The following is a 19664-nucleotide window of genomic DNA, read 5'->3' as shown; positions in this document are numbered from 1 at the left end:
GGCCATGTTCACCACAGGGAGGAAAAGTTGGACTCCCTCCCTCCCTCTCTTATCTCTCTCACGTGTTCCTCTCGCTGTCTTCCTTTATCTTTTTTAAATCTGTGAAACCTTCAATTATTTTTTTTCCATTTACTGTTTCCCCCTTGCCTGTGACCCTCCATCCTTCCATTCTCGCCACACTTCATTGCTTTTCCCAACTCTTCCACCTCCATCTCCATCCTCCTCCTGCTCTTAAACGCTATCACTCTCCCCTCCGTCCCTCCGTTGCCTCTCGCTCGGGGCCGATTGTTGTCTGATCTGACTGGAGCCTCAGATTAGATCCGACCCCGCTGCTGTAATCAGCCCTCAGCGTCCCTTGCTGCTCGCAGATAATCTGCTCGCGTTTCGGGAACACAAAAAAAATCTGCCGCTACATCTGTTTTCCACCGTAATACATTTACACATGTACACCACACTGATGCTGCAGCTGCTGGTGGCAAATACATCAGAGGTACTTAAGAAGAGTAGCGATATCATATAAATACTGAATGAGGAGAGGAAATCCTGCTTTCAAAATGTCACTTAATGGAATAGAAACATTTTGGCTTATTCAAACTGATGCCTCTTTAGCGTCTGTACTGTTTTGACAGAGCCAAGCGAGCTATTCCCGCCTTTTTCAGGTCTTTATGCTAAGCTACGCTGACCTGTTGTTGACTGTATTTTGTACACTATATTGCTTTATTGATTGACTGGCAACAAAAATAATCTGACATTTATTAGACAGCAAATTTTAATGTTAACACATCATTTTTTTTGTAGAAATTAAACAAACATTGGACAGAGCCAGACGAACTGTTCCCGCCTCTTTTAGGTCTTTATGCTAAGCTACGCTAAATTTCGCAAAAACGTTTATCTGTTTTTTCAATGTTTTTCATGTAAGTAGCCTTCAAATGTTGAGATATTTTTTAATGTGCAATAACGCATGATTTTTACACGTTTTGCATGTAATATCTGTAAAGTAACTTTAGCTGTCAAATAAGTGTGGTAAGAACTTAATATTGTGTAGGTGTACTTAATTACTTTTTACTTTTAAATGACAGCGATGGCAGTGAGACTGTGGAGAACCAGTGTATCATTGAAATAATTCCTCTTTTTTCCCACGGAAATATCAAGTAATGAATTAGTTTTTAGTTGCCTCAGTTTGAATTTGTGAAACATTTCAAAATTGAACATGAAAGGAAACTATCTCATGTTTTAAACTGCAGATTGGATGTTGTTAAAGTCTGTAAAACAGCCAGCTTCTTCACAACTGAAGCACTTGGCCCAGTTTTTGACTAAGACTTGCAAGTCATTAAATCTCTGCTTACTGGGGCCGAAATTCAGCATCAACTCCACATTTTCACAGCCTGAGGACACGTTCTGAAATCCTGTTTTCATACAGTCAGTGTTTGAGCTGTGCATACCAGCTGAACTATAATAGATGTGTTATGTAAACTCAACAGATAATACATATACTGATGGACATTATGTGGTTTGAAGTCACTCGCTGTAGTTCACACCAGCGATCTGCAAATATCCACCAAGATCAGCGCTAAACTCTTCTTCTTTGGTCCCACGGAGCCTTTCTGTCCATATGGTGGAAGCTTGCCTCCCCCGTTTTGTCATGTCATCGGGGCCAGAGCTGCTTTCCAACACATTAATATTCATCGATATAGCTTTAATCTGCAGAAATTGGGTTATTGGCAACGGCGGATGATTCTGCCTCTTCGCTCTCTCCCTCCTATTCAACTCCATTCCTGTGTCTCTGTATGATGGGGGAAAAAAAGAAGAAAAGAAGAAGATACATTTAAAAAAAAAAAAAAAAAGTAGGGATTGGAAAGAGAGGGGGAGATGAAGAGGAAAAGAGGCCAAAGGAAGGAGTTGTATAAGAGAGGGAGGAAGGGGATGGAGAGACAGAGTGAAAGAGACAGCAGTGACGTCACGGCCACTTTAAGTAGGTCAGGTTGGAAGTTGTGATGTCACGTACACTGGAATCGGCCCACTGGGCCAATCGGGTGCAGGGACACACCCCCTTTTTTTCCACACCGCCACAGGAAAATAAAACTGCAGCCCCCCCTTTTCTGCAGCTGTCTCAAATCACAGACGGTCACTAACACATGCACACACTGCTGCTGCTACAGAGGCTGACAGACAGTAACAGCAGACTACTATAATCCCCGGGGAGATGCAGTAACTTTTGCTTGTTTCCTCCTCTCCTCTTCATCTTCGTCCTCCTTCCTCCTCCTCCCCCCTCATCTTCTGCTTTCTCTCACAAACGTCAACTCTCTCCAAAGCCTCTTTACTCGCTCAGACGGTGCTGAAGAGGACGTCTGCCTCGCACGCTGCAGCGGAGCTATTTCTGATGTTCCCTTTGATTTTTAGCATCAGACAAATCATCAACACTTGATAACGACGAGTCTGTTTGTGAGAGTGTGTCTCAGCAGCGGTAGACAGATTATACAGACCCTGAGGATGAGGCGAGGGGGTAGTGACATGAGATGATGATGTGGAGGACGAGAAAAAGGGAGCGAAAACATTTAGAAAAGGCGTAAAACGTAAATATAATATGTGAGATGAGCGGGCCGGCTTTTGGTTCAGTTTCGGTCAAATTAGCTGAGAGCGTTATTTTTAGTATTCTCAGATGAAAGAGGAAAATAATGAGAAGGTGAGCTGAAGTATCGCTCTCAATGCACAGTTTTTTTTTATCCACCTCAAATGCAGAATAATCAGGATAATGAACATGTTTGATTAGTAAAAGTGCAGTAATCACAGTGATATTGTCCAGTTAATTACATCAACGTGGAACAGGCACTGTGAATTAGATGAGAAGATGGTTGAGTGGATTGATTGCCAGTGTGTCTCTCCTCTACCTCATTTCCTGCAAACTCCAGTTTTAAAGAATATATACAGAACTACTTCAGTCTTGCTTAAGGTCTTTTACTTGGCCAAGTTCTGTCTAACACACTACACGCCTGGTGCGTCTCGTACAGGTGTTAAAACAGACCTTCTGCATCTGTCTGAGATGAGATCATGAATCGAATCAAAGGAGGCACCTATGAAACATAATTTACTACGTGAATCGAAACCTTACACGTACTTTATCAATGTCTGGACATGTGTGCGTATATTTCTGTAAGCGAAACGAAAAGGCGTGTAAATCAGAAAGACACAAAACTCATAATATTGAGGTCACATGAGTGATTCACTGCAAATTCACCCTGTTACATAAAGACGCAGTTAGAGCATTTATAACATTCCTCACTATTTAGTTCCACCGGCATTAATGAAATCTACTTGTGCTTTAAGACGCACAACTACTGCAGCTTTATTTTTCTCTGTTGCGCTATTTTATTTCTTTTGCATCAGATTAAGTTCGGTGGAGAGACTTGCAGAACAGGATGGTGGGTTTAGTAAAAAGAAGTCTGTCAGTGTTGGGGGTGTACACATCAGATCGCAGGATCGATCAGGGAACAGATAATGTGTCCATCAGAGGACAATGTGCCGAGTCAAAGTGTCCTTGAGCAACACGCGTGATTATCTTCCTTCTGGTTGACAGTGACTGTGTCTATTTCCAGTCCAGTTACAAGGCGACTGCATGATCCTGTTAAGTGACACTTCCCTATTAATAATGATGAGATCAGAGTCTACAGGCTGGTTCATTAAAAGTTCATCTTATATTCCTAATATTTGCTCTCTATGGAGCTCTGAACAGCCTCCCTGCACCGAAGAGTTTTGGATTTCTCTTAATCTACAGATAAGAAGGAATCCTTCTGTTTAAGCTCAAACGTGCAAATCACCAAAATTGGATATACAAGGTTTTCACCTTCCAGTAACAGCATGTTACTGCAATTACAACTCACTCTGGCTAATGGCTTAATCTCACCAGCATTATCAGAGAGTGGTGTGAGGATGTGTTGTGGGTCTGTAAATGTGGACGCTGTTAATCACTCTGGATAAGCTCAGCGCCTAAAAGGCAAGTTTTGTGTTGTAATGTATCTGTGTGAGTGGACTGTGGGATGACAGTGACGTGCTACCACTAGTGGACTCAAGGAAGGCGGGGGAGGGGGTAGTCCCATGTTAGAAAAAACGCTGTGAAAGTGCCCTCTTGGATGCCCCTTTGGTGGTTAAAACATGATCAAGTGCCCTCTAGGGTGCCCTGGAGAAAGAAAACATGGTGAAGTTCCCTTTAATGTACCCTTCCAGTGGAGAAAACATGGTGAAGTGCCCTTTAATGTACCCGTCCAGCGGAGAAAACATGGTGAAGTTCCCTTTAATGTGCCCTTCCAGTGGAGAAAACATGGTGAAGTGCCCTTTAATGTACCCTTCCAGTGGAGAAAACATGGTGAAGTGCCCTTCAAGGTACCCTTCCAGTGGAGAAAACACGGTGAAGTGCCCTTTAATGTACCCTTCCAGTGGAGAAAACATGGTGAAGTGCCCTTTAAGGTGACCTTCCAGTGGAGAAAACATGGTGAAGTGCCCTTTAATGTACCCTTCCAGTGGAGAAAACATGGTAAAGTGCCCTTTAAGGTGACCTTCCAGTGGAGAAAACACGGTGAAGTGCCCTTTAATGTACCCTTCCAGCGGAGAGAAAACACGGTGAAGTGCCCTTAAATGTACCCTTCCAGTGGAGAAAACATGGTGAAGTGCCCTTAAATGTACCCTCTCTTCAGATACCAATGTTTTCAGGTGAAAAACCTCCTCACTACCTGCCCAGTAGGCCGACACCAAGAGGAAACAGTGGAGCATTTAGTCGCTAAAGAAGCAGATAATGGTGTTGTTGGTGGAGAACAAAACGAAGTTAAGAGAAAAATGACTTCTTTATGTGCCACTACTGAGCTCACAGAAAGCCTTTACAGAAAAGTCATACCTTGAGATCTCCTCAGCTCTACATCTGTTCTTTCTCTTGAGATCGTTGGAATGCCTGGCCATATGTAAGCTGTTATATGCATTTAGAAGGAGTTAACTCATAATTTGGAAAACAGAAAGAAAACCAGACTGGCTTTGGATCGTTAACGTCTATGTTTTTTTTTTTCCCCCCCACCCTCCTCAGTTCAGCATTAACCCTGGTGGACTGCTGCCAGCAGGAGGTCGGCTGTGGAGGGTAAACGTGGGGAGGATGTGTTTGTAAAGAGGGTCACGAGGTCAACTGCAGTTATTAAAAGGAGCCTGGTTCAGCCGAGCAGGGCCACCAGTGGAGCTGCCGCACATTACCCAGTCTGACTTGAACTCAGGGAGAGCAGAGGGAGAGGCAGATCAAAAGCGTCTTTATTCACCAAGATCTTTTTGTAAAACAAGAGCAGAGGGAGGGGAAAAAATGCTGAGGAGGAGCTGACATGGAGGAGATGAAGGTGGAGGAGATAAAAGTTTGAAACTCCAGGACCAAGAGGTCTGGCTCAGCATCCCCACAACAAGAAAAAAGCTTCCAGCCAGCTGAATCTCGGTGCCTCGTAAAAAAGGCATGATACAGACATTTAACTGGACCGTGAAGCTGAAAATCCAAAAGATCGAAAGCCTCGACATCACCGATTGTTCTTCCTGTTGCTCTCAAAGGAATATTTAAAAGTAATGGAACCAGTCTGAAGTCTTTCATTTTTCAGTCTGGGCATCTGCAGTTGAGGAGCTGATGGAAGAGAGGGAGAGGCTACATGGCCATATGTACTATTGCAGACTGGGAGGTCATGTGATCAGGAATGTTTCAGAGAATTTGGGGGTTTTGACAACCTGAGGAGGACATTATGTTCAACAACCACTCCAAAATTACACATTTTTAAAGGCTGATCCCGTTTTTCTTTTCACGATCCTTAAATTTGACACTGAATACACATTTGGACCGCTGCTAGTGGTCGCTCAGTCAAAGCAATAACAACAGAAGATGTTGTTATACCTAGTTAGCATAGTGGATAATTTAGCAGCTAAAGAAACAGGAACTCTCCAAGTTGGTGGAGACCAAAAATAGAGCAAAAAGGAGAGTGGCTATTGGATGTACTGTTGTCCGATGGCCAGAAACACAACACAGAATATGTCAATATTGTGTTTACAGTTTCTTTCTGCTGCTCCCTAGTGGCATAAAATGTTATTGCAGCTTTAAACTGTTAGAATAAAACTGTTCAAATCTGAATATTTTATGTTTTCCCTTTGCTGACGAGTGACAAATGTGGGCAGAGAATCTCATGAGAGAGACTGAGCTCGTAAACCAGGTGATGAAAGTGCTCAATCTTCATTTAATACACCCACTGCTGGATTGGTGCTGAAATTAAACATGCGACGGTCACTTTTTCCTGCCCTGCGGTTGATTACATGACCAGCCACCTGAACCTCCCGTGGCGCCGTCTCGTAGGATCGATTGTGATTAATCTCAAATCTCATCATTTTAACAGCACTATAGCGAATTACACCACGCGCGCTGGAATTTGATTGATGCAGAGGGTGAGCCTGATTATAATAGAGGGGTGGGCGGTAGGTGCATCCTGTGTGATTGGAAGTCCAAATGAGATATAAAGTGTTTTTTTCAAAATGCAAAAATGAATCAGGTGCAGCTTGAACTCCTGTGTTTGGGTTATTCAGTGTTAGGTTGTGTTTCAGTATAACATTGCAGGCAGTGCCAGTTAAGTGTAATGTCACATCCTTGGCTTATCTTTGTAGCTCGGCAGCCAATATTTTATCAGAAAACAAACACTTCCCAGGCCGATTGTTCTCTGCGTGTCCTGTGATTCATTGTGTGTCCAACATTTTGTTTTTCTAAGTTATTACGGTAGCTCTTACTTTATTCCTCTTGCAAACCTTTTTTATTGGCAGCAGTACAAAACAAAGTCCTCTGTACCACTAAATGACATGTTTACACTTGAAGGTATTTGTCTGTTTATTCCAGCGCTAACTGACTCGAGGTGTGCCAAAAAAATCCCCACAGACCGCACAAACACACACATTATATTTCAGGACTTGTAGTTTCAAAGAAAAAGCTTTCCATCAGCCGCTCAACCTGCCATGACCTCACCGACAGACTTATTGTTCAGTGGAGCACAGGTGCACCACGGCCCGATTTCATGGCTGGGGTTGTTCCAGGTCACGCAGAGTTCAGGACAGATGGAGGTAAACTCTCACAAATCTTTGCCGAACGAATCCCAGCCATCCGGCGATGATGGCGCGGCTCGTTGTGGCTTTGAGGAAAGTGTCGGAGCTGAAGATGCACATCAGGAGGCAGAGCCGAGCAGAAACAACATGTCTAAATTTAACAATGCACGTCACTTCTAATTTTGTTTCAGTCTGACTACAACTGTGTATTTACTCAGCAGAGACTTGAAACACATTTCCTGCATTGTTTATGTGGATCTGTCTTAGCTCAAGACTCCTATGAGTCCATATTAAAATCACCAAAAACATTTAAACACATACAGAATACTATTGTATTCCAGAAAAATTCTAAATTGTGTCAAATATGTGCTTAATTGCTTTCAGGGTTAGCTGATCATCTGCCATTTTGGACAATTTCTTGACAGGGAGCGTTTGCCAGTCAACCAGCAGAGACTCAAGGGAGTTACTACCCCCATAAAGCTAGCGAAACTAGCTAGCGAGACAAGATAACTTTAGGGGGTGCTTGTTTGCTGATTTGGTCTCCTTTGAACAGAGCCAGGCTAGCTGTTTCTACCTGTTTCCAGTTTTCATGCTAAGCTAGGCTAGTTGCTTGCGGTGGCTTCATATTTGCCGTACAGACGTGTGAGTGGCATGTACAGAGTACGTTTCTACATCATACATTATCATACATTAAAATATAATGGACGCCCCAATCGCCAACTTTTGCTAACTGTATTCTTTTTATACATCCATGACTGCAGCTACTGTTAGCTAATTAGCTCAGTTAGCCGTGCAGCTAGCTGGACTACCAAGGGAGTGTTGGTGTTTACGCCACTTGCACAGGAGCTTTGGATCGGCGGGAGAAAGAGGTTTTCAGGTCTGCGGCTAGCAGGTTAGCATGCTAAATTCAGTAGGTATCTCTTCAACACAGTACAGAAACGTCAACATTGTTATTTATTCACTTACTGTTGATTATTTTAGTTAATGTGTACCACCTTTAAGCAGATTGTACTGTACTATTTTATACTTTTACAGTCTTAATAAAAACACTAAACTCACTGTTTAAATGTAATTATTTGCACAACTTCCACATAGTTTGCTGTTTTGGTAGATAGCTAAACCTATATAGCAAACTAACTATATAAAGGCTATTTTCTATGAAGGAAAACATTAGCATTTTGAGTAAATATAAGTATCTAAGAGATTCACTCTACAAAATAATGTGTAAATAAGATGTATCAAAATTGTACGTAGCGATACTGCAGCTAGCTAACAAGCTAATTCAAAAATAATCGGTTGAATGAAACGATCGGTTTCAGGTCAACAATCATAAGCAAGATCAAATACGCCCGTCAAAGATGCTGAGTCATGTCTTGTCCAGCAATCAGACATTCACAGCTTATGTTGGACTTCAAGTACGGCCTCCAGAGGGTGCGTTACGTCACCTGAAAGCCCTTTAATCCAGCCGGGCTGCCCAGCTGGTGGGCCAAGATAAGCGATGACCACCACTGATAGAGAAGTGAAACTGTTCAAGCAGTTGCTGCATGTCTGCAAGTCTCTCTATGCATGGACCATTTCTGCTTTTAATGGAGCACATAATTCAACAAATCACTTTAGCTGGAGGGAAAGCTGCTTTTTTAACCGTGACCGTGTGTGCAAAGACTGCGAGCGTGAGTTAAAGTAAGCGAGGGTGTTCGTACCGTATGTGCTGATTTGGACTGAATCCACAGTGACACTGTAACTTGTTCAAACGCACGTCAGTGTGCTCGGGTGGGACGAATATCTGGCTCGCCGCAACATGACAGAGGCACGAGCTGCAGGATCATTATGTAAGGTGGATAATTTGGGGCTGGGGAGAGATTTTAAACTGCCAACTATGATGCAGATAACATTAGTTTTAGTCCAACCCCGCATTGATTCTGACTATAAGCAGCTTTCCTGCAAAATCCATATATTTAAACACAGTATTTAAATGCCGAGGTCACTATAATCACTGCCGAGAACCACGGCCCATTATGAATTCATTTTGTTGTCTTTTTCCAGTCTAAGTACAGCTGAGAGGCACATAAGGGAAAAAGTGTGGTCATCCAGCGGCAATACAAACGAGAGCATGTGTGTCACTTGGGAGAAACGAGGCTTATATAACCACAGAGCCGATGAGTGATGTTCTGGTTCTCAGCAGCTCTGCTCTGGGTTTTGGAGTACAGTGTGGTATGGTTCCAGCTGGGATTACAAGTGTCAACTTTATTTCTCCCCCTCTGCTGCCGTGTTAAAGAGCTCGTTATGTATTCCTGCATAGAAAACAGTACGCAGCAAGGTCGCTGCTTCAAGGCATAAAGATGGATATTGGTGCCATCAACGAAGAAAATGTTGACACGACTAAATACGTACATACCGTATGTCTCTTTGGGTTACCTTTAACTCTCTGTATATACACAGTGCATCACACAAAGCTTTTATCATGCCTGTTAATCCACGTTTAAGTAAGCAGTCAGACTGAACGTACCAACTAAAGCCTCGGATGTCTTTCAACTTTTGCCAAAGGGGAACATCGAACACACGTCCACAGGTCAAATAAAATCTATTTAATGGTTATTTAAAGTTTTATGTTTTTCAAAACTTCAAATATGTCCAAAAACACCCATTAACGTTTAATTCAAACAACACTGATGATAATCTACCCACAATTTTATTATCATCAAGTGTACGGACTTTCTTGTTCTTGATATTTATCTAGCCTACCAGATATGGCAGGAAATGTCCATGGTGTCCAATGTTGTGCCTGATACACTGAAAAGGGGACCTGAGTGAGTGTATACTGTGTTCACATGCTGCAGGTCTCTAAATAAAGTTAAGGTTTTGTCAAATTACCACAAACTAAAACCACTGGGACCGGTGGTGTTACTTGAGCATGGGAACTTTTGGGTTTCTGCGCGGCCATGTGTGGTGTTCATGCACTGAACTTCATGGGAATTTATATGCGAGGGAGTTGGGGGGGAATAGGGGTCAATTTGGCCACACTATCAACATCACTGGAGTCAACATTATGGTATTTTCTTAACTATTTTACTCTAATGACATGGTTTTATTTCATTTTATTGTCTTGATGTTCCACCTGGACTTAAAAAAGTTTATTTTATCTTGTGTGTGAGGGAGAAAAGGCTATTAATTAGCATTTTTTCAGATTGAAGATTAGTTTAGTTTATTTCTGTCATTCTCCAACTTATAAAACGCAAATAATACAATAAATTAACTTAATGCTTTCTAGCGTAATTATATTTTGTCAGCTGCCTTTAAATTATACAGAGCAATAAAAGAAAGACATTTTCTGTACTCACTTTATTACCACCCACTCCTTCTCCCTCATTAAAAAGACCAGAATATATGAATACACGAATAAACGTCCAAACTATTTGTGATGTCACAAATTCATGCTCGTAACCCCGCCCCTTGAAAAAAATCTGATTTAACCAAAACAATCAGATTTGTGATTGTTGTACATGTTTTTCCCCCCAGATGTAGCTGACTGGTGGAGAACCTCCTCCTCCAGGGGACACTGGGACCTGGACTCCCCCCTCACAGTGACCCCCAGCCAGGGTTTGGACCACCAGACCACCTCCATGTTGGACCCTCACCCTGTGTTTGGCTCCAGGTGTGTTTGTTTACCTGCTGTTTACGCTCGACGCTCTGCACGAGCTCTACGAGGGTGGACTGTACCAAAGCGAATCATTAGAAGAGGGGGGGGCGACGCTGTTTTGCTCCCTGTCGCGTGGAGATTTAGTTTGATCCGAACCGGAGCTGTTGCAAGGTGTATCATATAACATCATACGTGTATTTTGGATTAAAGCAAGCAACCTCACCCGTGTTTACTAGTGCTTCATTGGGTGATAACTTCCCGACACCCCTAAAAAAAGCTGCACCGCTCCATCTTGCCTTTTGATTGACCGCTCCATATTTTCTTCCCCCTCCGCGCCGAGTGTCGCTCCTGCTGGAGAGAGCAGAAAAAAAACAACACCGGGGGAAACTGAGAGGGAGAAGGAAGGCACAGCGGAAAATACAGGAGGTGGAGGCAAGGGAAAAAAAAGTGAAATAACAGGAGACTAGCGGGAAAGATTTTGGAGGGACAGGTTGGAAAGAAGGAATTTCGCAAGTGGAGAACGAGACTTGCCTATCCTATTTTTTTATTTGCAGAAGTCCCTGCTGTTGTGTGAAGATTTCTCTTGTTTCCCCATCCGCTGATTTAAAGGTGAGTTCACCGTCATTTTAACCTTCTGAGCTGTGGTTTATTTATATGTCTCCTTTATTTTAAAGTGTCCTGCTGCAGAAAAGTGCAGGGAGTAGCCTGTGTGGATTTGTCATTGTCTCAGCACTCATGCAACAAGGCAATATAATGAAGAAATAAATGTGCTTTTTTCTCGGGGGAGTTCTGTGCAGGGATGAAAAAAGGCTGTTCCTCGTGTTTAGCAACGCGTAATGCAAAGTAGTCAGTGCCCCCCGTGTTTTCCCCCCCTCACTGTTTGAACCCAGAAACACCCAAAAACACTCAACTCTGCAGGAAATTAATATTTATATATGTTTAGAAGCGCCAATGTATAGAAATGACGATTTAAATTAGTATATGCGTGCATGGAGTCTGGTGTGATAGGGGGGCAGTGCGTGTTATTGACGCGCACATGTGGCACAGCCAGCGGGTCTTTGTTACCACCACCCCTCCTCCAACTATGATAACCAACCCAGGCATGACAGCTCACTGGCATGGCTAAAAACCTCGTGCGGGGCAAAAATATAGGCCATTATTGACATCCTCCTGCCACATGAACTTGAATCATACATGAACCTGACCCCCATCCATCCATCCATCCTTGTGTTCCCAGCCCAGACGCGTCACCGCTCTTCCTTTGTGTTGTTTAAAACAGGGGATACTTCTGATTTTCCTCATGGAAAGCTTGTTTTTGTCTCCCCCCAAGGGGAGGGGGAGCTGCCCAGTGGGTGTGGGGCTCGAGAAAAGGGGGTGTTGTGGTTCTTGGCGCGCCAGACTAGGGGATGTAATGTGTGTCAATGTCAAATGGAGGTGTGTCCGTTGTGTGTGTGTGTGTGTGTGTGCATTCACTGGCCCTGTGCTGGCTCGGATAAAAACCCGAAAGAGGAAAATCAAAATGCAGAAATGTCCTGAAATGATGTTTCGTAAGAGTCTCCCTTATGGAACATCTTATAGCCCGGCGCGCAAAGGGGGAATGTTTTGTTTCAGTGTGTCGTGCCAGACCAAGGACACACACACACACACACGCACACTCTCTCTCTCTCTCTCTTACACACTCTGCTCCACAGACAGGTTTTTTTTTTCACTGTGCTGCAAGCTGCACGCACTCAAGCAAGCTCCCGCGCGCAGATTCCGTGAGTCATACCGCATTCGGAGACTCGCGGCCCCACCGCTCTGTGAGTGAAGTGGAGCCCCTGCTGATAAGACGCGCGCGCACGCCCCTCTGAAGTAGACATTGTTCCAGGATCGTGCACAAACGCGCGCGCACAGGCTCTCCACGAGCTTTTTTTTTTTTCTGGAAGTATAGACTGTGGTGAGACATGGAAATGCACGCACACACACACACACACGCACGCACGCACACACACACACACACACACAGTCTACTGTTTGTCTTTCTTGGTTGGAATTGCTGGTGGGTGTGGTGTTACCATCATTTTGTGGCTGTTAATTACAAATGAATTTTCAGTATCGTACCACAACGGGTGACCACACACTGAATAACTCTTCGGGAACATTGTTTTTTAGTAGGATATTAAAGGGTCAGCTCGCCCACGAGTGATTGTGGTTTTATCCGATGAGGTTTTGAGATATCTGCCTCTTCTGAGATTTCTGCTTTTACCTTTAAAGAGTGCTGAAGGATGACGTGTTTTTGTAGGAAGCAAAAACATATATTACATAGCTTCTTTTGGTCATCCAACTTTCATCGCTTAAGCTAATATTCCACGGTTGGATGACCAAACATGAATGAGTAGTTCTCCTGGTAAAGTACATGCCTCATGCAGGCTACTGTGGTTGAGGCTCGGGGTTCAAATCCAACCTGTAGCTTCTGATGTGTAAGATTTGGCTGTCATGAAAACTTTAATTTTGAACCACAAGTCTGCGACTGACGTTGAAAAGATGTCTAAAATAGGCGTTAAAAAAACTTTCATTGCTGCTCTCCGTTGGAAGTCTTTTCAATGTTGGCAAAAACGTTGGATTGACATCTTTTGGATATGTTTTTGCTGAGTGGGTAGCATCGCCCTGGTTCCCTCGACAAAAAGCAGAAGGGATTTTCCTTGGATTTTAGGTTATTGGATAAATTAAGCTCTGTGGCAAATACAAGGTTGTTATACTTACACATTTTGTTCAACAAGATAATCTTCACAGATGAACACCACTTTTGTGATTTTTGAATCCTTAATGAACTCGTCAGAAGTTCATCACCACCACTAATCGTCCATCTATACTATACAATACACACTTTACTATAAATTGATCAATCTACAAGTTATAAAAGTGAGAGTTAGAATAGTTTGTAACTAAAGTCAGCCTCTAAAGACGGACTAGTGAGTAGATGAGTCTCCGTGTTCGGTGTGATGATGTTTAATGTCCCCAACAACCTTTGTAGTCTCATTTAGCCACCATTGTTGTCATTATTAGCACCTACCCTTTTTGAGACCCATAAATGCTTTAAAAGTGTCGTATTTACTGATGTATTTTATGCCATTAAACCACAGACCTCATTTCAGGCATTTAACCCACAACCTGTTAACCTCGAGACAAGGGAACCAGAAGTGCAAAAATAATAACTTATTTCCAGGTTTTAGGACTCCTGCAGCAATCTATGCAACCGTGGTGAAGGGAATTTCAAGGGTTAAAAAACGATATTTGAAAGAATCTCGTAGGCACTGTGTCTTTTCACAAACTGACTGTGGGCAGCTTCCTTTGGGACAGTTTCTTTGCAGAAAGCAGAAAACCCAAATGTGAACTTCAATTTGGAACGCCAGTTTCATAATGTCACTTTTCAATGCCCTGTGCAGCACAAAGAAAATTATGTTCACCTCTATTGTATTGGAGATGGAGACAGACATACCAGACACAGATATCTTTTTTACCTCAGCAGATAAAACCAGAACAATCTGCAGTAGAAAATGTATGACAATATGTTTTTATTAATGCATTCCAGCTGATAACTTCCATGAACCAACACCAAAACCCCTGAAAATGAATGCTCTAAATTGAACTTTTAAGCCTACATTTTTCTGTATTCGTCTGTATTTACAAGTACGACTCTGACTGCAGGATGTTATTACGTTAGAATAGATATTTTTGAAATCATTGTAGTGCTCATTTTACTTGATTAAGATGACCTGAACCCTCCTCCCACTAGTTAACACTCATGTACAAACAGCGTCTCTGTTGTTTTAATGTTTGAAGCTTATCATGTTGGTGGGAAGACATGTTAGTTTTCCCTCTGACCTGTTCCAGCATCGGAAATTACAAATCATGGGGTATTTATATAGGTCGCTCTCGAGATCAGATTGTCCTGTTGTGCATTTTTTATTTTAATTTGATTCAGATCGATAAGCAGTCTCGTGTAACACCGACTCACCAGCAAAGCCTGTTCTTCACATAGACCTAGTGAGGTTCTCAGCATTAAGAAAGTATAAGAATGAGCAACTCAATCAATAAAAACATTATTGTTCTCCACCCTTTGTTAATGAATTTATTAGGGCAATGAAAAGATTAATGAATGTTTTTTCCCATTGGGGTTTTGTACTGTTGATTAGACTAAATAAGCAGTTTGAACACAGAAACAATACAGTAAATGTATTTAAAATACAGAAGGATGCCAACAGGATGAGGCAGTTGTGTGCTATTATACTGCCACATGCAGAAATACTTCACTTTATCCTGACATTTCTTCCCACCAACTCAAGAAAACTTGATTTCAAGGCACAAGACCTAACAAGTTGCTCACATCAAGTCTTTGAAAGTCTCGTGGACGTTCCAGTACTCCGAGGTTGTAGCGAGGACATTGTTCCTTTGAACGAGCATGGCTGTTGAGGTGTCACAGCGGTGATCTGTGTCATTTTTCTGCAGTCCTGTCATATGCATTTGTCAGGGCCAAAAATAAACCCCTCAGCTGTACCAGTTGTCCTTCGGTCTGATGCTACATCCCCGAGTGTTTGTGTTCTGGCCAGACTAATAATCCAAAGAGATCAACTTGTTGACATCATTAAACTGTGGCAGACTGGAACAGTTTGCTTCAGAGACTTCTGATGGAGCTTGCAGACATTTCTGAACCCACTGACAAAACACAAATATCCATACATGATGACTTTAAGGATAAAGTGTGATCTGCATGTCACTTCTTTTGACAAAAGAAAGTTTGTCTGAGTGAAAACTGTACACAGTGACCCAATAAGCCATCTTTCATTGCCTCTGCACTAGGTTTGGGCGATGTCTACCAAAATGGCATATGGCATATGTCCACAGTGAAACATTGCGATGGATGATGATATCTTTGTTGGAGCGGTATCATTTCAGCTGAACTTCGATGGGGTTAAAGCTCCTGTTGGTAAGATAAATGATTTCTGAGTCTCATTCCCAAGTCATCAAATACTCAGACACTTTTGGATGGCGGCCAGTATTCTACAAGAAACCCAAAGCGTCTGTATTTGACAAGTCAGGAATGAGACTCAAAAATCTGACTTATCAACAGGAGCTTTAACCAATAGTAAAGCCTTTTTGAGGACTACGCATGTACTCATAGAACTGGAGTTACATCCAGTAACTACTATTTTCTTAAACAAGATTTTAATCAGCGAACAGAAAATTTCAGACACTGGATGTGTGCTGTAGTATATGTGGACCTGGAGTGGGTGGGGCTTTTAAACCAGTGGTTGACGACTGTCAGCCATTGGCGTAATTTCCAATCTTACTCTGAGCCACTGACCTTGTTGCTATGGTGGCTATTGACCAATGTGACCTCATTACAGACTCGTTGTACCATCATTGGACACTGTCTGTTTTCATTCGGATCGCCATTGACAGTTTGACCTTTTGCACCACAGGCAGAGTCAACTCTTTTTTTTTTTCTTGTAAAGCACTTAATGCTGCTAATGGTGCTGAATAAAGTTTTTCATTATCAAAATAATTTCACCAGTTTTGAGCTCTTGGAATAATCTTCAACACTTCACAAAACAAATACTCAAATAACATATGAACAATTTAAAACCATGATCGCAAACCTCTCTGCTTCCATGTACAACTGTTTAAACTGATTTTTCTTTATTCCTAATGGTGTTTTTTTCTTATTGTCCTATTGCCGAGTTACTTGCTGTAACTGGATATTACTGTACATTAGGACAACCTCCATGGTTCTTGCCTTGGCAGGAGAATCATTTCCAAAACATACAAAGTGTGAGGAGGAAATTAAAGTGGGAAAAATAGAAACTGTAGCATAACATTAGCATTGCAGTTGCATATTTACTCCATATGCCGAAGCACAAATGCACTTCCTCTTCTATTGACGTGAGGGGGGAAACTTACCTGAGCGTATTCAGACTGTCACCTTGTCTGTTGACTCTACCAATATTAACATTTACTCCCGCAGTGTTTGCTTATCCATCAGTAGTGACTGCAGGGGAAAGACGATATGCTTGACCTGTTAGAGCGGTCATGGTTGTACAGTGGTGAGGTACTAGAGTTCAAATCATAGTTTGATTCTGACCTTCAATGTTGGAGAACGGGGATTTCTGGTCGATTTTGTTTCAACAGCAACACTTCTTTCCTCACGATTATTGATATAAAATGAAAATTAGGAGTAATTACTTATGAGCACACTCTGAATTTGACAGTTAAACAGTTTATTATACAAAATACTGAAAAATTGAGTGATTTCCTTGACTTTAAATGAGCTACAGTGATTAATTAACCACCCATTCTACATGTTTTATCATCTTAGTGTGCATGGCACTGAGGTCTGATAGCTGCTGGAAAATAAAAGACACTGATAACACTGTTGAAAGGTAGATGAATGTGTGGGTACTAGCAAACTAGGCCAGTAAACAGCTATAATTGGACTCCAAGCAATACTTCAGAGGTGGATTCAGGTCCCAGAATATCAGGGAATCAAACACTGTTGTCATCTCAACTGCTTGGAAATAGTCTTTATCCTTATGTTGAGGTGTTGACGACGCTGAAATGGTCTCCTCTCTAAGTGCGCGCCAGCTGTTGGGTTTGTGAGAACTTGTCGGTGTTGTGACTCAAGCTCTGCATCTCAACAGCAAGCCACTGATTAAATGTGAAGCATTGTTGTCGTATAAGTGGACTGTGTTATTGTGTTTGATGGGGTTTCAGTGCTGATGGTGTTTCGGGGCTGATTGCCTCTCCAGAGTTAGAGGTTTGTTTACAGCTCAGTTTGAGTATGGCTGTTCATTAATCGCAGACGTTCTCAAACGTGATGGAGGGCTGATAGGCAGTTTAATTAGTTTGCCAATTGGAACGAGCATCAACAGTGATGATTTAAAACAAAAAAGAGGGTAAAGTACATTCTTGAAACCGGCCCTTTCCATATTTTTATATTAAAAATGGATCAAATCACCATATGTAATGGAAAAGGTGTTGCTAGTCACGAGAAACCCACAGGAAATTATCAGTGAACACTGATAACATAACGCTTTAACATCTTTTAGCTTCTTGTTTTGAAACATTTTAACTCGTGCAAACTCTGCTCTAATCAATTGTGTTCCTTGTCCAGTAATTGAAGGCAAAGACAAAGTTATCTCGTAAACACAGCGGGGCATTTAGCAGCCACATTTTTTACCCAGGAGTTGGAGGAGACCAAAACAGAGATAAAAGTGCATTCACATGCTCCTCTGATGGTCAAATTTCCTGAGTTGGGAAGTCGTTCTTCAGACTTTGTTGTGTTCATGGGCTTTCAAGACGTAATTTGGAAACATTATGGACGCAACAAAGATGAAGTGTGGTATTTTATTGCTTTACCTGACTTGTTATCAAGATTAATGCTCATAAATATCTTATCTAAGTCGCTGTCCACTCTACAAGGACAGCAATGTCTTGTTTGTGGATGAAACAAGACAGGCCATCTTGGACTTTGGGAAACACTGATTCTGACATGTTAACAGACCAAACAACTAATCAGAAAATAATCGTTAACAGTGCCAGTCATCAGGTGACCCACAACACAACTCTGAATAGATGCTGTTGTAGCTACGTGGATGCTGGATGTCTAAACAGTTTGTTGTTGTGTTTTCAGCTTGTTGCAATGCCCCCTAGTTGCCAAAGAGATTAGAAACACAGCTTTTCTTATGACTCCATAGTTACACAAACATATCACTGTTTCTTGCATACAACAGCTCTTATAAATGTGTCCTGTAACAGAATTTTTTAATGTTAATGTTATTATAAGATTGTAGTAATCCCATATTTGGATATATTTTACTGAACACCTCCAATGATGGCCAATCAGCCAATACAGTGATAGTTTAGATGAACTTTTGGAAATAATTCACTGATTTACAGCTTTCAAATGTGACTATTTTAAAGTTTTTTGACAAAAAGCGAGGACTTAAAGATGCCACCTTTGACTGTGATTGCCATTTTTCACTATTTTCTGACATTTTATTTACAATTCAATGTAATAAAATCTGTATCTAGATATATGAAAATTCATAGGTGAGTTGTGTGAATATATATATATATAAGAAAAAACCCTCCTCCTAGCCTTCATTTACACGCTCCAATTGTATCCATGCTGGCCCATCTGAATGTAGCCAGTGTAGCATTTTCTAATGTTGGCACCAACAGAAACATTGATTCTTCTCTGTTGACAGTGGATTCAGCCCGGTGTGTTCAAACCCTGGCCAACATGACACGAGAGACCATTGAAAACAGAAAACAAACACTGAAATTTGTGCTCGCAGGCTACTAAAAATGAATTGTTTGGAAGGAAACCAAAGCACAGCGAGAACAGCTGAAATGTTTTTTTTCCCACTCAGACCTGCATCTACTGGCTGTGTTAAGAGCTATATTTTTGTTAATAGCGTATATAGAAGTAATAAAAAGAGTTACATTTACATCTCTGCCAGCATGTGACAGACAAAACAAATCAGACTGATTCCTAGAAGCGGTGAATAAAAATGCACAGGGGAAATGAAAGCACAGTGCCTGTAACTGAAGGCAGGTCACTTATTTTGATAAGAGTCCTGTTATTTTTGGCAGCAACATGAGCTCAGATGTGTTTTTTACTGTACGTACAGTGAAGAAGAGCAGGTTAGCTGATGACTGATGCAACGGTGAACAATGTTGCTCCCTGCGTTGGTGTTCGAGATCAGTCTAGTCAGTAAAAGTGAGTAAAATTTTCATCTGAATTGTCATCATCAGACTCTTGGCCAGTGGTAGTGTCTAGTGCATATCAGTCTGGGCTTTTGTTAAAATGTGGATTTTTTTTTTTTTTTTTTAATGTTCTGTGTAGGTGTACTGGAGCGTAAGAGTGTCAGCATCTGGGTCGGTGCGTATGGATTTT

The 19664-nt window shown here is 41.8% G+C and overlaps 1 protein-coding gene across 3 annotated transcripts in view; it reads left to right on the top strand.

Annotated features, from left to right (window-relative positions):
- The first annotated feature begins 10868 nt into the window (after window positions 1–10868).
- The window catches only part of ndrg2 (NDRG family member 2), a 34746-nt gene continuing 25950 nt past the window's right edge, over window positions 10869–19664 (top strand). The window contains exons 1-2 of one of the 3 annotated variants that reach the window (XM_073474934.1): window positions 10961–11158; window positions 11281–11335. The gene's annotated coding sequence lies outside the window, so the exon portion shown is untranslated. Of the gene's footprint in view, window positions 11336–19664 lie in introns of all 3 variants that reach the window. The other 2 variants (XM_073474933.1, XM_073474932.1) reach the window with 2 other exon arrangements.

This window comes from Pagrus major, chromosome 10 (genome assembly GCF_040436345.1).
Source record: "Pagrus major chromosome 10, Pma_NU_1.0".
In the NCBI taxonomy this organism is placed as follows: domain Eukaryota; kingdom Metazoa; phylum Chordata; class Actinopteri; order Spariformes; family Sparidae; genus Pagrus; species Pagrus major.
This window is presented reverse-complemented; position numbering and strand designations above follow the sequence as displayed.